The 22,194-nt window shown below is 38.7% G+C and overlaps 1 long non-coding RNA gene across 2 annotated transcripts in view; it reads right to left on the bottom strand.

Annotated features, from left to right (window-relative positions):
• Positions 1-22,194, bottom strand: part of LOC142852285 (uncharacterized) — a 108,148-nt gene that overhangs the window by 78,007 nt on the left and 7,947 nt on the right. The window contains exon 3 of one of the 2 annotated variants that reach the window (XR_012910948.1): positions 16,258-16,423. The exons of the other annotated variant lie outside the window; for it this stretch is intronic. This is a non-coding gene — a long non-coding RNA (uncharacterized LOC142852285). Of the gene's footprint in view, positions 1-16,257; positions 16,424-22,194 lie in introns of those variants that run through there. 2 annotated transcript variants of the gene reach the window in all.

The following is a 22,194-nucleotide window of genomic DNA, read 5'->3' as shown; positions in this document are numbered from 1 at the left end:
ATGCTGGTCCTTATTGTGCCCACAATACGCCATGTCATTCATACTTCCCAACCTAGTAGCTTTGTGCTGTACCTTGGCTATTTCTTTTGGTTCTTCTGAATCCATGCCTTCCTTCATAATGCTATTTTGGATTTCAAATTTACATCCAATCAAATCTTATATTCATGGTAATCTGTAGCCTACATTGCAGATATGACTCTTTAGAAAGTTGAGTACCCAGCTATCTCAACATAGTTTCTATTAGAACTCCTGGCCCACTTTAAGGCAGACTTGAGGCCATGAGTTCTCAGGAGATATTTTCCACACTTAATGTTTAGGTCAAAGCTTACTGTCTCGATCGTTTGCTTTATTTTTTTCTAACTCATCTCTTTGTGGCAGACGTTATGCTTGAGAGTTCCTGCTTCATGGAAAGGTCTTGCTTCTAGAGTTAACATTGCAGAGCCTAACACCATATCTTCATGTGCCTATTAAACACTCAAATCTTGACTACATACAACCACAAATGCCCTCACTGGGACCTGTGAGCTCAATGTCTGTTTCTCCTCTTGGTTTGCAGCTACTTCTCTGTTTTATCCTGGAAAACTGCCTTATTTTTCATCAGTTTAACTTTACATATAAAACACTGCACATTTTTTAAATATTTGAGGTATGTTGGGTGAAGCATTTTCCAATTATCTAGTCAGCCCTATTTCCAGGAATATAAATTGGATGTCATTTCTGTAAGATGAAATATATAACCCCCTTGACTAAGAAATTCTACTCTGAGGAATTTGTCATTATTAGAAATGAAGCAATATCTATCAATTTTTTAATATGTTTAAATTTAAAGTCAAAATTCTATTATGAATTTATTTTTATATGGCTCACGTTTATATAAAATTCTCTAAGAAGGGTATTCTTAGGCTTTATAAAAGATAAAATATTGAAAGTTGTAAACAACTAAAATGTCCATGCATAGGAAACCAGTTGAATATATTAAGATGCTTCTGGAAATATTCTGTCAATCATTTGAAAAGAATGATGAAAGTTCCAGGTGACCTGATATGAAAGATATTCTTGGTACAAGTTGTATGATCTCTTTATCCAAAACATTCAAGATAACCTTGAATGTGCTTATATATGGCTTACAAACTTCTGAAAAGATACACAGTGAACAGCTGGCAGCATTTTGCTCTAGGGATTGAGACCAAACCATTGTTATACACACATTGCTTTAATAGACAAATGTGATGATTTGAATTTCTATTCTACCCATTTATTAATATCAACTCCTGCCTCTGTTGCCATTAGTACTACTGTATGTATTTGAAAAGCAATACATACAGTATTTCTCCCTGGTCTGTTCTACCGCTCTTATTTGTCAAGGTAAGAAACTCTGAGCTATGAGCAATGTATGTCATATGATGCTAAGAAACCTGGCTTTCTGTCCTCTGTTAACTTTATTGAGACACTTATCCAATTCTCTAAATAGAATTTTACAGACCAAACCAGGTAGATTTCTTATTCCTATCAACTCAAAGAAGGAACGGCATAAAGAAGTTAAATTTTAAGTGCCACGTTGTAAAAAGAGATTGCACTTTCATTTCCCGGCCACCCAGACCCAAATAATCACACAGAGACTATATTAATTACAACACTGTCTGGCCACTGGCTCAACCATGTTCCTAGCTAGCTCTTATATCTTAAATTAATCCACTTCTATTAATCAGTGTGTCATCATGAGGCTGTGGCTCACCAGTAGGATTCTGGCCTCTACTGGACTCCACCTTCTTTCTCCCTGCATTCTGTTTATTTTTCCCTCCTAGCTATATTCTGCCCTGTCATAGGCCAAAGCAGCTTCTTTACTAACCAATGGTAATAAAAGTATTCACAGCATAAGAGGGGAATCCCAACTCACCATGCCACTGTAAAGGGAAAATGAGGGTTTGCTGATAATTTAGCTAGCGCCAGGTCTATTCCTTTGGCTGCACCACACCTTGATCAGCAAGAGATATTGAGTCCAGATGTAATTTGAATGGAGCTTGAATTTTCAATGGGATTCTTAATTTCTAAGAACTAGTAGTTGAATTAGACATTTATTCAACAGGGAACATCTTCTGGCCTGAGTCTGACAGGTTTCCTTTCAACATCTTCATCCTTTCATAAGAACTCCTGGGGACGACAGTGTACAGCTGGAGTCGCCTAATTTCCCATTAGGCTTGGATGCACAAATATGACAGGGCTCGTGTGAGTTTGCCTTGCCTTTTATACTCTGGATTACAGCTTCCATTGCTTGACACTTTGAAATGGACTTGAAATCAATGCTGTGATGAAAGCTGGACCAGATACTCTTCTATATATAGAAGCATAACTTTCATCATATTGTGATGCCAGGGCATATGGTATTTAAGGTATTTTTGTGATAATTGTGTGTGTGTGTATGTGTGCCCTTAAAGGGAACCGAGGGCCAAGCCCCTCACATTCTCCTTGCTTCCAAACTATGAGTTTACTGAACTTGTTCTGCTATGCTCTTGCAATGACATGTGGCCTCCCCATAGGCCCAAAATTATAGAGCTACTTGGACAAGGGCTGAAACTTCCAAAACTGTGAGTCAAAATAAGCCTCTCTACAAGTTACTTTTCTCCAGTATTTGTGATAAGTGGCAGAAAACTGACTAACAGTGCATCAGAACATATTTTATATGAACTTCTTTAATGTCATTAACAGGAAATTGCATTTCCCGATACACTGTTAGAACACAGTTACTTTAGAAAGAATGATCTTTGGGCATTAATTTCTATGTTCATGCCATCACTGGCTACAGGGAGAAGATGAAAAGTACTAAATACGAGACAGGAAATCAGTATGGGAAAAGATGAGGAAAAAGAGGAAAATTACTGGCCATGAGCAAGAGTGGATCAATATATACTCAAAAAATGTTTCACTTGCAAAACAGAGAAAATACAGTTGCAAAATAGCATCTAGTCTTTCAATTTCTTAAGTGTTTCCAAGGGTATTATACAACTAGAAATCCTGCTAGTAATAAACATAAGTGTGTTTATAAAAGATGTTTATGATTCCAATTCTGCAGACACGGTATTCTAACACATAGCTAAGCTTAAAAGAAAGTGAGAATTTCCCAGGCAACAAGACTACGTGAGAGAGTGATATCAAACCTAGAAACACATACTAAAGGTAGAGAGCTAGGCCACCATCACCCACACAGGTAGAAAGAGGAGAGCAGATGGGACTGAGAATCTCATGGCAAGCCCAGCCTGAGCAGGCTGCTCAGACTATGGCAACTACTACTGTCAGCTAAGAAAACCCACTTAGCAAAGCACCAATGCGGCTGTTACATGACTGGACTGTGAAAATTCTTCTATAAGACAGCAAGCCATCCAAATCTTCAACTGAAATAAATATCTAGGATACAAGCCTAAGGTATAGGCTGAGCTTTCATAATTAATAAAGAAAAGAAATACCTAGGGATGTAACCTAGAGGAAAGAATAGACTGCAAGAGACAATGAAGAGATGAGAAACTAATAAAACATCAGCCAATAACACAGCCTCATTTTCTAGATCTGAAAAGAAGGCAATACTTCGGTACTGAATATGTGAGAGACTTGGGTTGGACCTCAAAATGAAATCCAGCTACCTATATGCTGAGTCACAATTCAGAGTTGCTAGTTTTGAGTGCTAGGGGCTGAACCTAGGACCTTGCGCATGCTAGACAAGTGTTCTAGACATTAAGCTGTCTCTAACTCCATGACAATTCAATGACAGATAGTTTGAGAGCCTTGGGGCTCTGCACATGGTGGTCCATACATGTAATCTTATTGCTTAGAAGGCTGAGACAGGAGGATCCCACATCTATCTGATGCCAGTTGAGACTACATAGAAACATCCTGTGTCAAAAAAAAAAATCAGAAGGGGGAGGAATGTTGAGAAATATATATATCAGATAAAATCTAGCAAAAGAAAGCTCACATTACTATCAAGCAAAATATTAAGGAGACAAACAGTGTCCCTAGAAGTATAAAATGGCAAAAGAGTAATTCATGGGGCTGAAGATATAACTCAGTGGTTGAGGGCACCTGCTACTCTTGCAGAGGACCCAGGTTCGATTCCCAGCACCCATGTGGCAGCTTGTAACCTTCTGTAACTCCCATTTCAGAGGATCTGACACCTCTTTCTGACCTCCAAAGTCACAAGGTACACACGTGGTGTACAGACATACATGCAAGCAAAACACCATACACATAAAATAATAAAAAAATGCTTTTAAAAGAGTAATTTAAATCAGGTGTGATAGCAGTACTCAGAGGCCTGAGGCAGGGGGACTGATGTGAATCCTGCATGATAGGTACAGTGAGTTCTGGGCCAGCCATAGTGAGACCCCCATTTTAAAATAAATAAATAATAAGTACTTTGTTGTGACACATGATAACTCTGAACTTACCTAAAACTAGCAACATTAGCAACATAAGGAAAACAAAATCTTAATACTGAAGTGAAAGGGACACGGCCATGGAAAGGTCCCTAACATTGTTCTCCCACATGGGTAGATCAAAAGACCGGAAATAAACGAGGCTATAAATGATTTAATAACACAACTGACTTGATGCAGGGACAACAATTACACAGAATGCTGCATCCGACAATTGGAGAATGCTCATTCTCTTTCAAGCAAAACCGGAACATTTCTCCAAACCGTCTACATAATCACACACACCAATTTTAGGAGCTTGCTCACATCTAGAAGAGAACAACTGGGGTATCCTTCAGCATTTCAAAGGGCAAATATGATAACCTTTTAATGCCTACTGAATTTCTGAATGAATTCATAGATTTTTTGTTATATTGGGGTACTTCTCTTTATATTTAAATTTTACCTTTACATATAAATTCTCACATTTTTAACAATTAACCATCTTTATAGTTATTCATATTTAAAATACATTGCTTGTTTGAAAATTCCTTTTCACTTGGTAGATTTAGTGGACACAAAAGGGTTTATAACCCTTCCAGTGCATTTCCAAAGACTCAGACCATAATTAACTTGAAATGCTGCGGCAAAGCGCTCGAGTGAGGACACCTTTGCAGTTCACATTCGGCTAATCAGGGTTTCTGGCAGTTATCAACTTCATTCCAAACTGTGCCTGATGGTAAACGGCTTGATTCCAACCCTTGGGAGACAGAGGCAGGTGGATCTCTGTGAATTCAAGGCCAGGCTGGTGTACATGGGGAGGGTCAGTCTCAAAAACAATGGAAACAAACAAACAAACAAACAAACAAAAAAACCCATGTAACAACCCCAAACAAAAATCACAGGAATGTGGTATGCATGTAACATGTATGAGGTAGCCCTGGATTTGTCTCCCTTGTTATGTTAGATCTAAATCCATAAGAAGGAGTCTGGAAAATCTTCTTTGCAAAACAAATTACTGTTATTAAAACTCTTTGTGTGCTCCAGTTTTCAAGTGTGCTTCTGTCTTCAGCTGTCTCATTTTCCTGGGGTAAACCTATGGACATATAAAACAGAGGCCTCCCATTGCTACCCATCTGCAGCACTGGTGGAATAACTTAGGAGCACTTTTGGGATAAGAAAATCAAACAAATCTAATAAATCCACTCATATGTGTGGCGTGATATGGGAGGGGCAGTCAGGGCTGTGCTATGGTACACTGGTGGCAATCAGAGGACAGCCTCTGGTGTCAGTCCTTGCCTCCCACCTTGTTTGAGACGGGGTCTTTTGTGTTCACCAGCTTAGCAGGTCCACGGGGTGATTCTCCCCCTCCCATCTCTCCTACAAGTACTGGCCTTACAGATCTGCTACCACACCTGGCTTTATGTTGATTCTGGAGCTTTGAACTCTGGGCCACAAGCCTATGCAGCCAGCACTTTACCTACTGAGCCATCTCCTCACACCCTATATATATACAATTTTTTCCATCCATCCTCCTGATGCTGGGGGAATCATGAGATAGTTTTTGCTTTCCCATTTCAGATTGAGCCAGCATTTGGTACTCAAGAGGAACCCATAACTGTTAATTAATAAATACTCCAGTGACAAGAAGGAAGTAGGAAGTAACTACTTACAAGAACTAGATCTGTCTCTAGGATTTTATTTACTTAAGCTTACAAACAGAATTTTGAAAAGGTAATAAGAAAATGTACCACCCATGTAGACATTTTCACAAATTTCATGTATCAAAATTTATGCAGTGTTAACATCTAGCTACCTCTTGAAATATTTAACATTTTAAAGAAAGGCACAACCTGCTAAAATATTAAGAACTCAGAAAAATTACAAGAAAAAAATGCTGAGAGATACCAGAGAAGAGCTCAGAGTAGGTTGAAACAGGAATCTGAGGGAAATGTTGAAAAAAAATGAAGAAGAAAGGGAATGTCTCCAAACAAGAAGAGGAAAACACCCAAGAGCTCGCCAAAGGAAAGCACATGCTGGGTGTGAATGCAGCACCACAGAGAGCGCTTGCCTGGCATGTGCAGGGTCCTAGCTTCACTCGTCTGCACTGAAATAAACCAACAGTTACTCAGTGCTGAAATCACCTCTACACTGCGGGACTGAGATGGAGATTAGCAGGTGCACTGCTCATCCAGTGTGCCTAAAGCCCTGGTTTGATCCCTAACACACATCAACCAGGAAGGGTAGCTTTTGAATAACAAGAGCTGTAAGATACATACATTCAAAAATCTGTGCCAGTCGGGCGGTGTTGGCACCTAGTATTTAGGAGGCAGAAACAACAGGTGGATCTCAACAGGTGCGTTTGAGGCCAGTCTGGACTACAAAGCGAGTTCCAGGACAGCAAGGATAGCTACACAGAGAAATCCTGTCTCAAAAAGAATAAAATAAGAAAATAATGATCTGTGTCACTGATCTCTTGATGCATCAAAAATCAGAGTGTAAACTTCCCACAGTGCCACAGCTTTGAGACAGAAACAAGGAAAGTCCACAATGCATATGTTTGTTTTTTGAAAAAGCATGGCGAGCTTTTTCAAGTGGATGGCACAATGCTGACATGGCCGAGGATGTGAAAGCCAAGCATGATTGAAGTCTGTCCACAGACAGCCATTTTCCTGTTCAGAGAATCTCTTTTCATGGTAGTCAAAGTTGTGCTATTGTATGACACAGTAAGCCAAGAGAAAAATCTTCCAGCAGGACATGGGTCAACAAATACCAGCATCTCCTCAATGAGTCAGATGTCCCTTCTCTTTGTCCTAAACACACAGGAGAGGTCTGTGATTCTGAGTGCAAGCACCAGTGACCATGTGGAAGCAGAAAGCACACTTAGGCTGATGCTTGCACAAGCAGGTTCTAATCTCATTCAATTACTAGCTCTGTGACCTTGAACCAGACACATCTTTTTTCTGGGCTTTAGTTAGCTCATCTGTACTTGAGGAGGGCTGAACTGTGCCTTTGTCTAATGGGTCATCTGAGTGCTTCAGTAGGAAAAACAGCTGAATATTTTTAGATGGTTGAAATAGATAAGTTAGTTTTAACCTCACCACTGTCATCATTAAATGGCTACCTAATCAGACCTCTCTTTCATTCCAAATTAATCTATAATGACTTAAATTGTAACTTACAGCTTGCATAGTGCTTGCTTCGACATTTCTGTCTCTCCAGCCTGTGTGCAATAAGTAGGGCAGGCATTGTAACTTCCTTTATCTTTCCCATACATACAACTCTCATCCCCAGACATCTATGACAGCAGTTCCTAGAGCTGGACCATGGATGACTCCTCTAAGGTGGATACACTCTTCTGGACTCTGTTCCAGACATGTTAAGTCAGAACCTCTGGGGCCAGACCCCTAGGATTTCTTTGCATTTGTGACAATAAAAAAAGAAAGAAAGAAAGAAAAGCCCAAGTGATTGTTTTGAACCCTTACTTTGAAGACTCACTGGTTGACAGAGAAAGGGTAAAGGAAACTAACATTTGCAATCGTTGTGGTGGTTGGATGAGATGTGACCCATCATCTAGAGTATTTGTCCTCATTTGGAGGCACTGTGTGTAGTTTCAAAGGTCTGTCCTTACTGGAGGAAGTATGCCATTGGGAGCAGGCTTGAAGAGCTTAGGGCCTCACCTGCTTCCAGTCTGCTCTGTGTTGTGGCTGCGGTTCATTATGTGAGTGTGAGCTTCCTGCCCCTGTCATCATGCCTTCCCTCCACCATCATGCCTTCCCTCCACCATCATGGACTCCACTCCCTGCAACAACAGACCCAAATAAACTCTCCTAAAAGTTGTCTTGGTCATGGTGTTTTATCAACAGCAAAGCAATTAATACAACCATGCACTAGTGGCTTCATATAAGCCCCCCAGTCAAGCCTCGTAACAACTCAGGAAAGGGTGTGTGGCTTATAAATGAAGATTTTACTGTGAACCTTTTCCAGATGCATGGAAAAGCTGCAAAAACATTAACATTCCTTCCACAGAGACTCCCTGTTCTTATTATCTTACATTCCTGTGTTTAGTTTTTCAAAACCAACTCAGTACAATGCTACTAGCTGAACACAACATTCCCCTCATACCTCATCAGTATTTACATCAACGACTCCTTTTTCTTTCTCTCCCGGATGCTAGTCTTGTGGTCTACATTTCATTGTCAATCTCTATAGTCTCTATTAGCCTGTAACAGCTTCTCAGTCTTCTTTTGTTTAATGGTCTTTAATTTTTGAGGAATTTGATCAAATATTGTTATACAATATTCCTCCACTGATGTTTGTGTGATTTACTACTACCATGGTTAGACAATGACTATGGGTTCGAGGGGGAAATGTCCCAAAGTGAGAGTATCTTTCCCATCATATAACATCAGGGATGCATGATATCATTTGGTGACAGTAATGAAGTGTGTTTGTAATTACAGTTAAACTGAACAGAAAACACAATATTCCACAACTTCTAAGTAACAGGACTAGAATAAACTTTAATTTCTCTTCTCAACCATTCTGGTTCCAAGTGGCCATTTTAGGTATATCCATCTCCATAATAAAAACCATCCATGTCAACCCAACTTTTAATTCTTTTGTGTGTTTTGCATTCTACTCTGTTCTCCAGGTTTTTCAAGTTTTTCAGTGTTCAACTTAAATCTAGTTTACACTTTAAAATCCAGCAGTTCCCTAATCCACTCTTATTTCATGGCATTCCATAGCATTTACAGTCTGTCTATTTAATTGTCTGTTCCTCTCTAAACATCTGACATTAACCGCTGTCTTTCCAAGATACAGTGGAATAATAATGGGAAGAGAGACCAATCTGCATGTTGTAATATTGATAGACTTAATGCTTCATTGAAGCTAGGGATATGGCACAACAGGTAAAACCACTCGCTGCACAAGCATGAGGACCAGAGTTCAGATCCCCAGTACCCATGTAAAAGTCAAGCAGGCATGGAACCTAATCTCAGTGTGGGAGGTAGAATCAGGGTAGAGCAAGCTGACTGCCTAGACAATCTGAACCAGGGATATCTGCAATCAAGTGAGAGACTCTGCTTCAAAACATAAGGTAGAGAGATCAAGAAACACATTTGACATCAACTTTTGGCTTCAACATGCCATGTGCACACCCACCTACACACATTCATGCGCCCAAACACATACCAACACATGCACAACATGCAAAAATAAAATAGGCTTTTTTTTTCCTCCTAGTGACTCTTCATAGCTTAGAGAATAAGTCCAACTGTCTGGTCCTAACGAGTACAGTCCCTGTGCTCTGAGCTCTGCCTGCTTCACTTTATCGCTAGCCATCACCTCACACTCCACTCCACAGTACCCCACACCTCAGTCACAGTGGATGTCTGGTGATTTCTGAGTGCCCTGTGACCTTTCTGGGCACTGTGCTTCTGCACATGCTCTGTTATCAGTAAAGATGCCATTGTAGAAGACTCCAGCTCATGCTGTCTGGTACAACAATGACAATTAGAACATCACAGAACAACGATTTGAAAGACAGACCAGACTATGCTGCAACTCAACAACATTAAACAAAGATTCATGGTCTTTTCATTTCTTTGCTTTGCCCTCCTTTGAAATTTTGCTGTGCCCTTAGGCTGTCTCCCTTCTTTGTTGAAGGGTGCCTATGGTCGTTCTAATAAGCATCCTTTCTAAGCATAGCAATACTTAGATGATAAGAACGAAAGGGGAGCTACTTCTTCCAGTGTTTCTTTTTAAGGACAAGAAGTACTTCTTGGAAGCCATTTCCGACTTTCTCCTATATCTCCTTGGTTCAAACTATTACATATTCTACTCCTAGGGTAATCAAATAAAACTAATAAGCCTATCAAACCTATCCTTAAGGCTTTTGTAGCTAGGGAAAGGGGTACTCTCCCTTAGATAAGTAGAACAGGTAACTGAGCAAAATCTTGTCCAGACAGAGGGAACTCAGTGGCTACTGGGTAGACAGTCAGTTGTACCAGCTACACTGTAGTTGTTGCCTGATCCTACCCACCAGGTGGATGTCTTCATATCCTCTAAGGTTTAACTGAAAAATGACCTCTTTCCAAGCTAAAAGCCATATAACCACAGAGGTTATGTATAACGTAAGGAACTGGGCAGGAAGGGGCTTGGCAGATAGATCACCCTAGAAAAGGGTCATAAAATAGTTATGGATGGAAGGACAGGAATAAGAGGATCAAGTGGGAAGGGGGAAGGAGGGATATAAGGGAAGGAATATTGGAGAAAGACAGATAAAATTAAGGGCCATTTGAGGGGTGGTATAGAAACTTAATACAGCAGAAACTTCCATATATATATATATATATATATATATATATATATATATATATATATATATGTCATCAAAATGAAATAAATAAATAATGGGAGAGACAGAGCCCCAATTGGATATCTCTCATCACCAAATTAAGGTTCCAATACTAGGATTAGGTTACAAATAATTGAGTTGTTGGCCAAAGAGGTCTTATGGGAACCACTAAACAACCCAGGTTGCTTCACAAGCCAACATCAAGACTCCATTGCTGAAGACAACATCTATACAATTCATTGAACATGGAGAAGCTGGTGCCTCCATAGAGCCTTCATCCCTACATGCTAGCATCTTCGGTACAGAAAGATAGTCTGCGCACAACCAAAGGACAAATATAAACACCAACCCAGCCACAAACCAGTTGATAGATCGGTGCCTTATTCATTAGTCATCATCAGAGATCTTCCTCCTGCAGCAGATGGTAACAAATACAGAGATCTACAGCCAGACATTAATCGAAGAGTGAGAAACTTCGGAATACTCAACCTAAATGGGATGTCTCCATCAAATCCTTTCTCTCAGGACTCAGGAGAGCCCCTGAATAGGAAGCAGAAAGAGTGTAAGCCAAGGAAGGATGAAGACACCAAGAAAACAAGGCCCTCTAAATCACCATGATCGATGCACATATGAAGCATGTACAGAGGCTGCTCGGGGATGCACCAGATGGGGTCCTAGAGCTAACAGAAGTGGACACAAGTCCCCATCCCTAACCCAGAAGAAGCTATCTTCTATCCCTAACTTGGAGAAGCTATCTCCAAGTGATGAATACTTGCAAATGAAAACCTTGTTTTCTCCAAGAGAATCTCACTGGGGAAACTCTGAAGGGTAGGCTGCATGTATAGTGGTAGACAGCCAACAGAAAATGAATGGCATCTCTGGATGCTTTTTGTCTCATAACGTCATGTCAGGGCTTTTCCTTTTCTTAATTTAATTTTGTTTTTAATTTTAATTTTTATTTTTCCCTTTTTACTTTACAGCTCCTTTGCTTGCATATATATAACAGCTTCCAGTTTAGTTTTTTTATGGGATTCCTGAGATTGCAAATAAGTGGATTGCTGCATCTATATTTTTTGTTTTATTTTGTTTTGCTTTGGGGGTTTGATTTTGTTTTGTTTTTGTTTTTGTTTTGGTGCCTTCTCAAGATCTTTTAACGTTTGTTTGTTTTGTCCTATCTCAGTGTGTTAGTTTTGTTTTCTCCTATTTTATTTTATCTTATCTTACTTTTATTATCCCTTAGAAGCCTGTTTGTTTCCTAATGACAGACAGAAAAGAGATGAATACATATGGTTATGTGATGTAGGAAGGATCCAGGAGGAGTAGAGGGAGTGGAAACCATAATCAGAATATATTATATGAGAAAAAAGTATTTTTAATAAAAAAAAAAAGAAAAAAAAACCTCTTCCCAGAAGCCTTCTGTGATAGCATCAAACAGCACCAAATGCTTCTCACTCTGAGTTCCCAGGTCCCTGGGCTCATGTTTCTACCATAGCACTTGTTAGGAAGCTGAAATTCTGCTGGCTTTCAAAAATGTGAAACCTTGGAAGGAAGGCAATGTGTTCTATTAATTCTTCAGCCCAACCTTGAAAGAAAGAAAAGAAAGAAGGACGTGAAATTAGGAAGAGAAGAGGGGAGGGGAGGGGAGTAAAAGAGAGGGAAGGGGAAGGGAGAAGAGGATAGGAGAGAAAACGGGAGGGAGAGGGGAAGAGAGCAGAGGGGAAAAGACCCCCTCTCCCCGCCCCCCCCACTTTGGTTGTTAATCTATAAAAATGGGGGATAATTTTTTACTTTCAAATGATTATTTTAAACTTTAAATAGGATAATAGAAAACATCCAATTCAGGTTTGTTGTATTTTGGACAACATGTGCCTCACCTTGTATTTTGAATATGTCATTCTCCCACCCCACCTCCAAATGCTTCCTGTACAAGCCTGTACAGAGCTGACTCTTTCGTGCATTGCTAATTCATCTGAATCTTAGACTTTGAAAAATACAGATTATAAAACTAATCAAACCAGTTCATCTTGCCCTGCCTTGATTTCCTTTATTCAGTTGTCGTAAAGATTTCTTTAATAACATTTCCTAAATTCTCTATTAGCAGACTTTTAAAGAGACGTCTCTGCAGTATAAAATTCAGATCTGCACTCTCCTGAACATCCTTCACAAACACCCTTTTGCTTTCTCTCCCCTCTTCTCAGCATTCTGGGCTTCATTTCAGATCTGTCCCTCTGAGATATGCCTCCCTCCCCTTCCTAACACTTCTTTGTTGCTAAAAATAGGTGATGTCCCTTCAGAGCAAAAACAGTTGGCAAATTGGCTTTTATAGGTACAGCTCTACATGAGGCTCTGTGAGATGAGGAAATGGATAGATTCTGTACAAGAAGCTAACCACCATTTCCTCTCCATGGACCCCTGAATTCCTCAAAGGAATTCACAAAGCCCATGTAAAAATAGCAACACCATCCTCATCAAAAATGCATACTATAAAGGATGCTAAGTGAGACTTTGCAGAACGCTGAAGAGTAAACAAAACAGCCGCTCTGAAGAGACCAGAAAATGTTCTGAGGAAACATTTAATTAAAAGGCCCCAGGCATGACACAACACATGAACTGTGGGTTATGATATTTTAACAAGCAGACCTATAATGTAGCTAATTTTCTTTAGACAACAATGAGAATCTTCTGGTAGATCCTCTTAGTATGATGCTATCAGCTTGGGTTTGACTTTCACTTGGTTCCCTATATTATCTTGTGGAGCCTTGTGACATTATCCACAAAAGAAGTGTCATTGTAGTACCTAAAATAATCTTTTCGGCTATTAGATATGTAACTACCTTCAGACACCGTTTCTCTGCAAGTGAAGATTTTCTATTAAGCATAATATTGAATCCTCCTTACAAATGATAAATATGTGAATTCATTCATTGTGTACGTGATCTATCCATATCTCCTGGGATATCAAATCATGAACGTGTTACATAACATAAATGTGTATGTATATATTAAGGTACACACTTGGCCATGTACATGTTTGCACTTCTGAAAGTCATGTCGGTAATTGTATCACCCTAATTTCTTTGAAGGAAAGTAGCAAAATCATAGCACCAACTATTACTACTCTGAAGTCTAAAGCTAAAGGAAAGGCAGTAGTCCAATTTGGTGCTCAATCAAATCTTACTCTGTTCAATCTATTGGCAAATGTTTTGACCTCCTTGCCAACCACTGTCTTCTGGTTCTTCTCATCTCAACTCTAAAATCATTTCATCTTTCTGCAGAGTTCAAGACAAATTTCCTGCTTGCTATTAAGTATTTACACATATCCTTTAGATCATGGTTCTTATGGTCTGATTTGTGGGTCTTTTGTTATCTGTTAAAAATAAAAAAGATTCTTAGGAGTATAAATAGTTTAAAGAATTAATCACACAAAAGTACATATATAGAGAGAATGGTAAAGATGAGAAGTATTCTCTAATATTGATTAATAATTATTGTAGAATCATGGGGAAAGGGATACACCATCATCACAGAGATGTTATCATTGATGAGCTACTACCATTTATTAACTTTATACCTCCAGGTCAAAAATCTGAGAGCCATCACCAAGCATACCTTCCCATCATAACAGTGCTCTCTCATACATTAAGGCCAACATCTGTCTTCTTGTAGTTCCTACGAGTCAAATACTCACCATAGGCTCATTGCAGTGATTAATCTACAGTGGCTAACCATTGAGCAACTAGCCTTCCTAAAAATCTAATGAAAATTATATAATAAGTTTTTTATTAGTACCTAGTCATCTTTAGGAATAGCATTTCAATCTATCTCACTACAAAATCCCTAACATTGCCAGTCTGTGGTGGTGCACGCCTTTAATCCCACCACGAGAGAGAGAGAGAGAGTCAGAGACGAGTGGATCTCTATGAGTTCAAGGCCAGCCTAGTCTACAGAGTGAGTTCCAGGACAGGCTCCAAAGCTACAGAGAAACCCTGTCTTGAAAAACAAAACAAAACAAAATACCTAACATTTCTGAACCCAAAACAAAACATGTTGCAGATGAGCTAAAACTGTTTTAAAATAATATCTTCAAAAAGTCTAAGTATACAGTTTTAAGAACTGATTGATTTTTTTTGAAATCCAGATGTTACCCTACCTCTTTGATATGAGTGTGTTTTATTGTGAAGAGACACCATGAGCATGACAACTTTTATAAAGGAAAACATTTAATTGGGCTGATTTACAGTTTCAGGGCTTTACCTCATTATTGTCATAGTGGGAAACATGGTAGCATGCAGGCAGACATGGTGTTGGAAAAGGAGCTAAGAGTTCTACATCTTGATCCACAGGCAGCAGGAGACTGTGTGCCATATTGGACATGGCTTGAGCATATGAGACATCAAAGTCCACCCCAACAGTGACACACTTCCTCCAACAAGACCACACCTCCAACAAGGCCACACCTCCTAAAAATGCCATCCCCTTTGGGACAAACACTCACACACATGAGTCTATGGAGGTCATTCCTATTCAAACCACCAGTGGGTGACCTTGAAAGTTCCACAAGAAAATGTCATTAAATTTGGCAAAAGGAAAAACTTCATAGTCAATTCATAATCATTTGTTTGCTCTATTAAATTATTCTGTGTGACTATAAAAGACGGTCTTCAAATGGAGATTGGTTCTTCACACATATGGTATAGATTAAGGATTTATGCATTTGATTTGGTTCTGCTGAGGTAAAAGGATATTACTTTTATAAGACAAAGTCCTGCAAGCGCATCTATGAAGTTACCATCCCACCAACTACAAATGAAAATGTTTAGCTTCCTTTAACTCAGTGATTCTCAACCTATGAGTCACAACCCATTTGGGGTCACATATCAGATATTTATATTACAATCCATAACAATAGCAAAATTATATCATAACTATGAAGTAGCAACTAAAATAATTTTATGGCTAGGGGTCACCACAACATGAGGAAGGATATTAAAGGGTCACAGAACTAGGAAGGTTGAGAACCACTGCTTTAACCCCTCATGGAGTCTTTTTTCCCAGATAAAGCAAACAATCCACATAATAGAGTGATGGGAACATATGAGCTCACATCCCAACTCTACCACCCAATAGTTTCATCATCACAATCAAATCACTTCACTTCAATTTTGTCACCAGGAAAAACAGGGCGATAAAACGCGACCACTCTTTATGAGTGAAACGAGGTCTAGGGGAGGTTCTGTACGTGAATACAGGCTTTTCAAGCATTGCATCAGCTGGTAAAACAATACATTTTTGCTGAGAAGAGACACTTACCCAGAATGATACTGAAGTTTGCCTTGGCACACATGTGTCAAAGCCTTAAGAGACAGACTGGAGTAGGGGTGTAGAAGCTAAGGCACCAACCATTCATACTTCGCTTTCACCTTCTACTGTACACTGCCCAGCACTTCCAGGATCTTACCCAGCTCACCAGCATCTGAGACATCTGAGTTTCAAAGCTACTTCAGAAAAAGGTAAAGCATGGAGCTGGAGAGATGGTCCATCAGTTAAGAGCATTGCTTCTCTTGCAGAGGACCTGAGCTTGGTTCCCAGCACCTGCATTGGGCAGCTCATAACCACCTGTGCCTCCAGCTCCAGGGCGATCTGGCATCCTGGGCCTCTACAACACAGACACATATGCATAATTAAAAATAATAACAACAAATCTTTCTTTTAAAAAGGAAAAGGTAAAACATGCTTAAATATTTGTCCAGAGGTCTGAGAGCAGCCACAAAACAACAACTGAATTCAGAGAATTCTGGATCCCTGTTTTGTTGCTTAGTTGTCACCGATATTATTAAGACATACTAGAATATAAATACATCCTTGTGATTGGATTAATAAGTGGACTTGATAAAGAGGGAAAGCAGTTCTTATTTAATTAATGTACACAGAGAAGGGCGAGCTCTATGGAAAAGCAGCTCAGAGCTACAATGAGGAATACATGGTTGCTCTCTGCAAGCTTTCTCGGAAAAGGATTTTTTTTTCTCAAGGTAAATAGAAACAAATGCTTTGATGCATTTTGTACCAAAATATAGATCTCGCAATAAATATTTTACATCATGAAATGAGTTGTTTATTAAGCCCATTTTATGGTTAAAAACAAAAACTAGTTTGTGAGCTAGTTTAAGGCTAGTTTACGTCACTGAGACTCTGCCACCAGGTTGCTCTTAATTGCCAGCTTTGCATCACTGGCTTCTTTTCTAGTTTTTATCGGGGGGGACGGGGGCGTAAAGGTTACACATATAAAGACAGGATTTAAACACAAATGCACAGACAAAAAAGAGCAGCATTCTGAAAGATGGGATGCTGTGGTGTCTTCTGCACTGCAAAGTTTCTCAAAAGATTGCATGTAGGCATCGACTGCAAGCGATTCTTGTGGATAGTAACTAGGTAAATTTTTCTTAGTGGTTCTGTTTATTTTAATGTGTCAGGAAATATGTCCAACACACCAAAGTCTTTGATACATCACTGATACTTGCCACTGGATGAGGCACAGTAGAAGCCACTGCCTATGCTGTGTGACCCATGTGAATCACACAAGTAGGGCTTAGATGTGCCCACAATGTTCTCAAGTCTCCACTATAGTTTTAGAGACGTGGGAAGCCTGAACACTGATCAGACAAGGATTCCAGTAATATAATCTCAGATCCGGAATTCCTGCGTGTCCTTTTGTGATCTTTTTTGAGACAGGCCGTACTGTCCCTGGAAATAACAGCAGAGTAGCTCTAGAAGAGGCTGACCGGCTCAATGTGGGTCATTTGAACTATTAAAGCAGGTCCTGTGCTCTGTGGAATCGGATTTCTTTAAAATATTTTGTTTTTATTTATGTGTACATGTCTGTGTCTGTGTGAGTGCATGTCACAGATGTATACCACATGTATACAGGAGCTCATTGAGAACAGAGGAGAGGATAGGATCTCCTGGGACTGAACTTACAGGCAGTTGGGTGCTGCCTGACTCTGGGTGTTGGAAATTGAACCTTGAAGAAAGAGCCCCAATAGCCTTAACTGTTGAGCCATCTCCACAGCCCCTAGGATGAAAACTAGGATGAAATTGGCAAATTTTAAGTTTGACTGCTACATCTAGAAACTGGGGCTAAGGGCAGCCCTGACTGAAACATAAACATAGACACTAGAGGAGATGCCATTTGGGACAAGAAAACTGAGGAACTGTCTCTCGTTTGCATAATGAGGACAGAAGCTCATACAATACTGTCACGAGGATTAAATGAATAAAGAATGTTTATTGTCTGATGGATCCAGTGAATAGATGGTTTTTAATTTTTGCTACTACTAATGATGATTTTTATGAGAGGAGTGGCTTTCTAAAAACAGTATTAGGGTCACATTTGTTATCTTCATTATTTTATCAACCTACAAATGAAGGATAATTATTTGAATGTAACCTTTGCGGGGCCATTAAGGAAAGCTGTTTCTTCCTGCAATTATGTCTCAAATCTGTTTATCATCCCCATGATAATCGAGGTACTCTGAATTACCACAGTGGAATGTTCAGGATCTCACCAAGGAGCATTTTGCTTCAGTCTTAAATGTTTAGTATGATTTCGTCATATCTAAATGATTACTGAAACCAATAATGTTAAGAATGCTATATTAAAAAATAAATTATGAGGTTATTTTCAGGGCACTAAATAATTTGGTAGCTTAATGTAAAGTTAAAAGTGCCAACAAAAATAAAGTTGACAGTAATATCAAGAATCTAGAGATGCTGCAGAATCTTTTCCTTTTTAAATGCATGTCATGCAGTCAGGTAGAAGAGTGAAAGCAAATAAAGACTAAAATATAAAGTAAAGTTGCTATCGGTCTGAGGGTCAAGCACAGCACCACTGTAACCTTTTGCTTTCTGTTGGTTCAGTTTTGAAACAGGGTCTCACTGTGTGGTCCCAGCTAGCCAGGAGCTCTCTGTGTAAATCAGGCTGGCCTCGAACTTGCAGTTATTCTCCTGCCTCTGCATCTCGAGTACTGGGATTATAGGCATTCACCACCACTCCCAGTCAATAAGAATCCTTGAAACTAGGGGCTGGAGAGATGGCTCCAAGATTAAGAGCACCAACTGTTCTTCCAAAGGACCCGGGTTCAATTCCCAGCACATGGCAGCTCACAACTGTAACTGTAACTCCAGTACCAGGGGAGCAGACACCCTCACAAAGACATACATGCAGGCAAAATACTAGTGTTCATAAAATATAATAAAATATATAAAAATATAAATAAAATTATATTTTAATATAATTAAAATAAAATATAAATAAATAAAATTTAAAAAGAATCCTTAAAACTATATAGTTGAATAATTATGATATAAACAAGCATAAATTTAAAAAGCTATCCAAATTACACATGTGGTTCATTGTTCTGTAAGCAAAGATTATCATCTATTAGGATTACCATAAAAAATACACATAGCAAATTAAAGCATTAAGCTTCTTTGTCAACAAGATACAAAAATAAGTCAAATCACGTTTTTTGAAATATAGCTACAGTATGTTCATTAGTCTTTATCAATGCAAATATCAACAATGTTCAAGAGAAACGAGACAGGAATAGGCAAACTATTATCAAAATATCATAAATAAAATAATGCAGATTAAGTAATAGAAGGAATTTTAAAAGCCTGAGACTAAATATAGTGGCAACTTGGGATTTTAGAAAATGTAAAACTGTTTGCCAAAGGAAACACAAAATAGAGTTTATCCTAAAATTAAATCCTATCCAGTCCATAAAATTAAATGATATATAAACAGAGGTGGCCCCTCTCCTGTATTCGCACAGCGGAAACAGCTGAAACACTCTCAGGGCAAAGCCACTTCTGTACGTAGCTGTTTTAGGCTCTAAGTTTCCTTGTACTTTATTAGTTCCTAAAGACGAAAGTGGAACATTTCAGTAGATAAATAAATACTGTATTTACTTTAATAGCAATGTAAATGCGTGTGGCTTTTAAAAAGTCACCCCCAAAAAGCATTTGAGCTTTCACTTTTATTAAAGTGAATTTTTCCTTAGGATGCTTGAATTTACTAGGTTCATGAAGGATACTGGCCTGACACTTTCTTCTGTTGGGACATCTTCATCTGATTCTTGTATAAAGCTAACACTGACTTCATGGAATGAGCTGTGAACTGTTCTTCTCTCTTCAGTTTTTGAAAGAATTTCTAATAAATGATTGTATGTTTTTTAAAAAACAGAATTCCCAATGAAGCCATTGTGCCTTCTATTATTGTCAATGGAAGATTTTAAATTAAAATTCAGTTTTTTAAGCAGATATAGAATTATTCAGATTATCTATTTCTTCTTGAGTAAGCTCTTGTGTTTTGTGTCTTTTAAAATCAATCTGTCCCATTTCATTTGAGTGCTAAATTTATTGGCATGGAGATCTTCATACTATCCCCACACTGTCTTTAATAACCGCATATCCTGTAGTGATGTGTTTTCATTTAAGTGGCAATTTGTGTTCTACATCACTTTTTATCAGTTTTGATAAAGATTCGTTCATTTTATTTACCTTCTTATTGAACAAACTTTCTGTTATTGAAGAACAAGTATCATCAATTTTTTCCTATTCTTTTACAGCTCATTGATATCTGGTCTGATGCTATGATTTCCATTCTTCTACATATGTTGGACTTAGTTTACTTTCTAGTTCCTTCAGGTAAAAAGTATCTCTTTATTTTTATACTTATATTTCAATTGTTTCTTGTAATGAGCATATAGTTTGGCCAAATTTTAATATAATCTAATAATCTCTGCATTTTATTTAGAGTGTCTGGCTTAATCGTGGGAGAGGTTGTCTGTTTTTAAGGATTCATGCGATTAGATACTCAAGTACAAACTCCTTCTATCTCAATGGCTCTACAGAATCTCTTCTGTACTATAAGTTAACATAGTCACAGAGTCTAAGGCTTAGCGGCAGACACATGTGGGACCACTGTTCTGCATAACAGGGACTGTTCTAGCCCTCCTCTCTCTCCTGGACTAACTGCTGATCCATGTCCTGCTTAGATTCTTCAGAGGAAGTTATTTCTCTTTTGCCTATGTTAAAATCTTAAGTGTTTTTTATTTGTCATTGCCCTTTATGAGTCCTCTAGATAAGCTTGATGTTAATCTTGTCAGGTTGTCAAATATTTTCTTCCTTCTGTGGGTTATTGTACTCTTGCTAGTGCCCTTTGATGCTCAATAGTCGAAGTTTTTCACGAAGTCAAATTTGTCTTTTTGTTGTTGTTGTTGTTGTTTCCTGTGACTTTGGAGTTAAAACCAGGAAGTTATTATTGAACTCAATATCATGAAGAATGTTCCTGCTTCTGGTTAAGAACTGTATAGTTCCCAATCTTATGTTTAGGCCTTTATATAAGGTTCAGACTTCATTCTTTCGCATGCAAATATCACTTTCCAGTCCCATTTGTTGAAGACTGCCCTTCCTCCCTCAGTTATCTTAGCATCAGAGTGTAAGAATTCACAAGACTCTCTATTCGGATCCATTGGCCTATGCGTTTGTATAACATCGCTTTGACTGCTGCAGAGTTATATAGCAAGTTTTGAAATGAGAAATGTTAACATCAGCCTTGCTATTTTCCAAAATCATGTGTAATAGTTAGAGACTCTTGAAATCCCACAAGAATTTTCTGAAGAGATTTTCTGTTTCTGCAAAAGTTCCCATTAAGATTTAGACAGAGATAGCATTAAATCTACAGGTTCTTGAGGGTGATTTTAATTTCTTAACAATATTAATCCTAGGATGATTATTTATCTACTCAGTCGAATTTATTTTCTTATACTTTTTTTTATATTTTGTAATCATAATTACGTCATCCCCCCTTCCTTTTCCTCCCTGTGACATACAGCCTGCCTTGCTCTCTCTCAAATTCTTGGTGTCTTTGTGTGTGTGTGTGTGAATTCCTAAATACATAAATATAACCTGCTCAGCCCGTACAATGCTATCTATATGTACATAATCTCAGGGTTAATCACTTGGTGTTGGATACCAGTTGGGGAGGCTCTTCTCTGGGAAGACCCTTTCTCTCACTCTCAGCATTCCCCAATTGCACATAGTTCTTTGTCTACAGCTAAAGACCAGCGAGCTTTTCCCTTTCCTTGTTAGCATGTCCATTGGTGTCTTGGTTGGTCAGATCTCCTTTAGGCAGCCATGTTGATGAGACTTTATGGGTATAGCCTCTCTGTCATTTCTAGAGACAAAATTTCACAGCAAACTTCCTGCTTCCCCGGGCTCTTACAATCTTTCCAGCTCCTCTGCAATGATCCCTGAGGCTCGGGTGCAGGGATTGCATTGTAGATGTGTAAGCTGGGACTGGGTACCACAGTCTCTTGTTTGCTGCATTTTTTATTGGTTGTGGTTTTCTGTAAGGATCTCCTTGGT

Source organism: Microtus pennsylvanicus, chromosome 6, assembly GCF_037038515.1.
Source record: "Microtus pennsylvanicus isolate mMicPen1 chromosome 6, mMicPen1.hap1, whole genome shotgun sequence".
In the NCBI taxonomy this organism is placed as follows: domain Eukaryota; kingdom Metazoa; phylum Chordata; class Mammalia; order Rodentia; family Cricetidae; genus Microtus; species Microtus pennsylvanicus.
The sequence above is the reverse complement of the archived record's forward strand: the minus strand, read 5'-3'. Positions and strand labels throughout refer to the sequence as shown.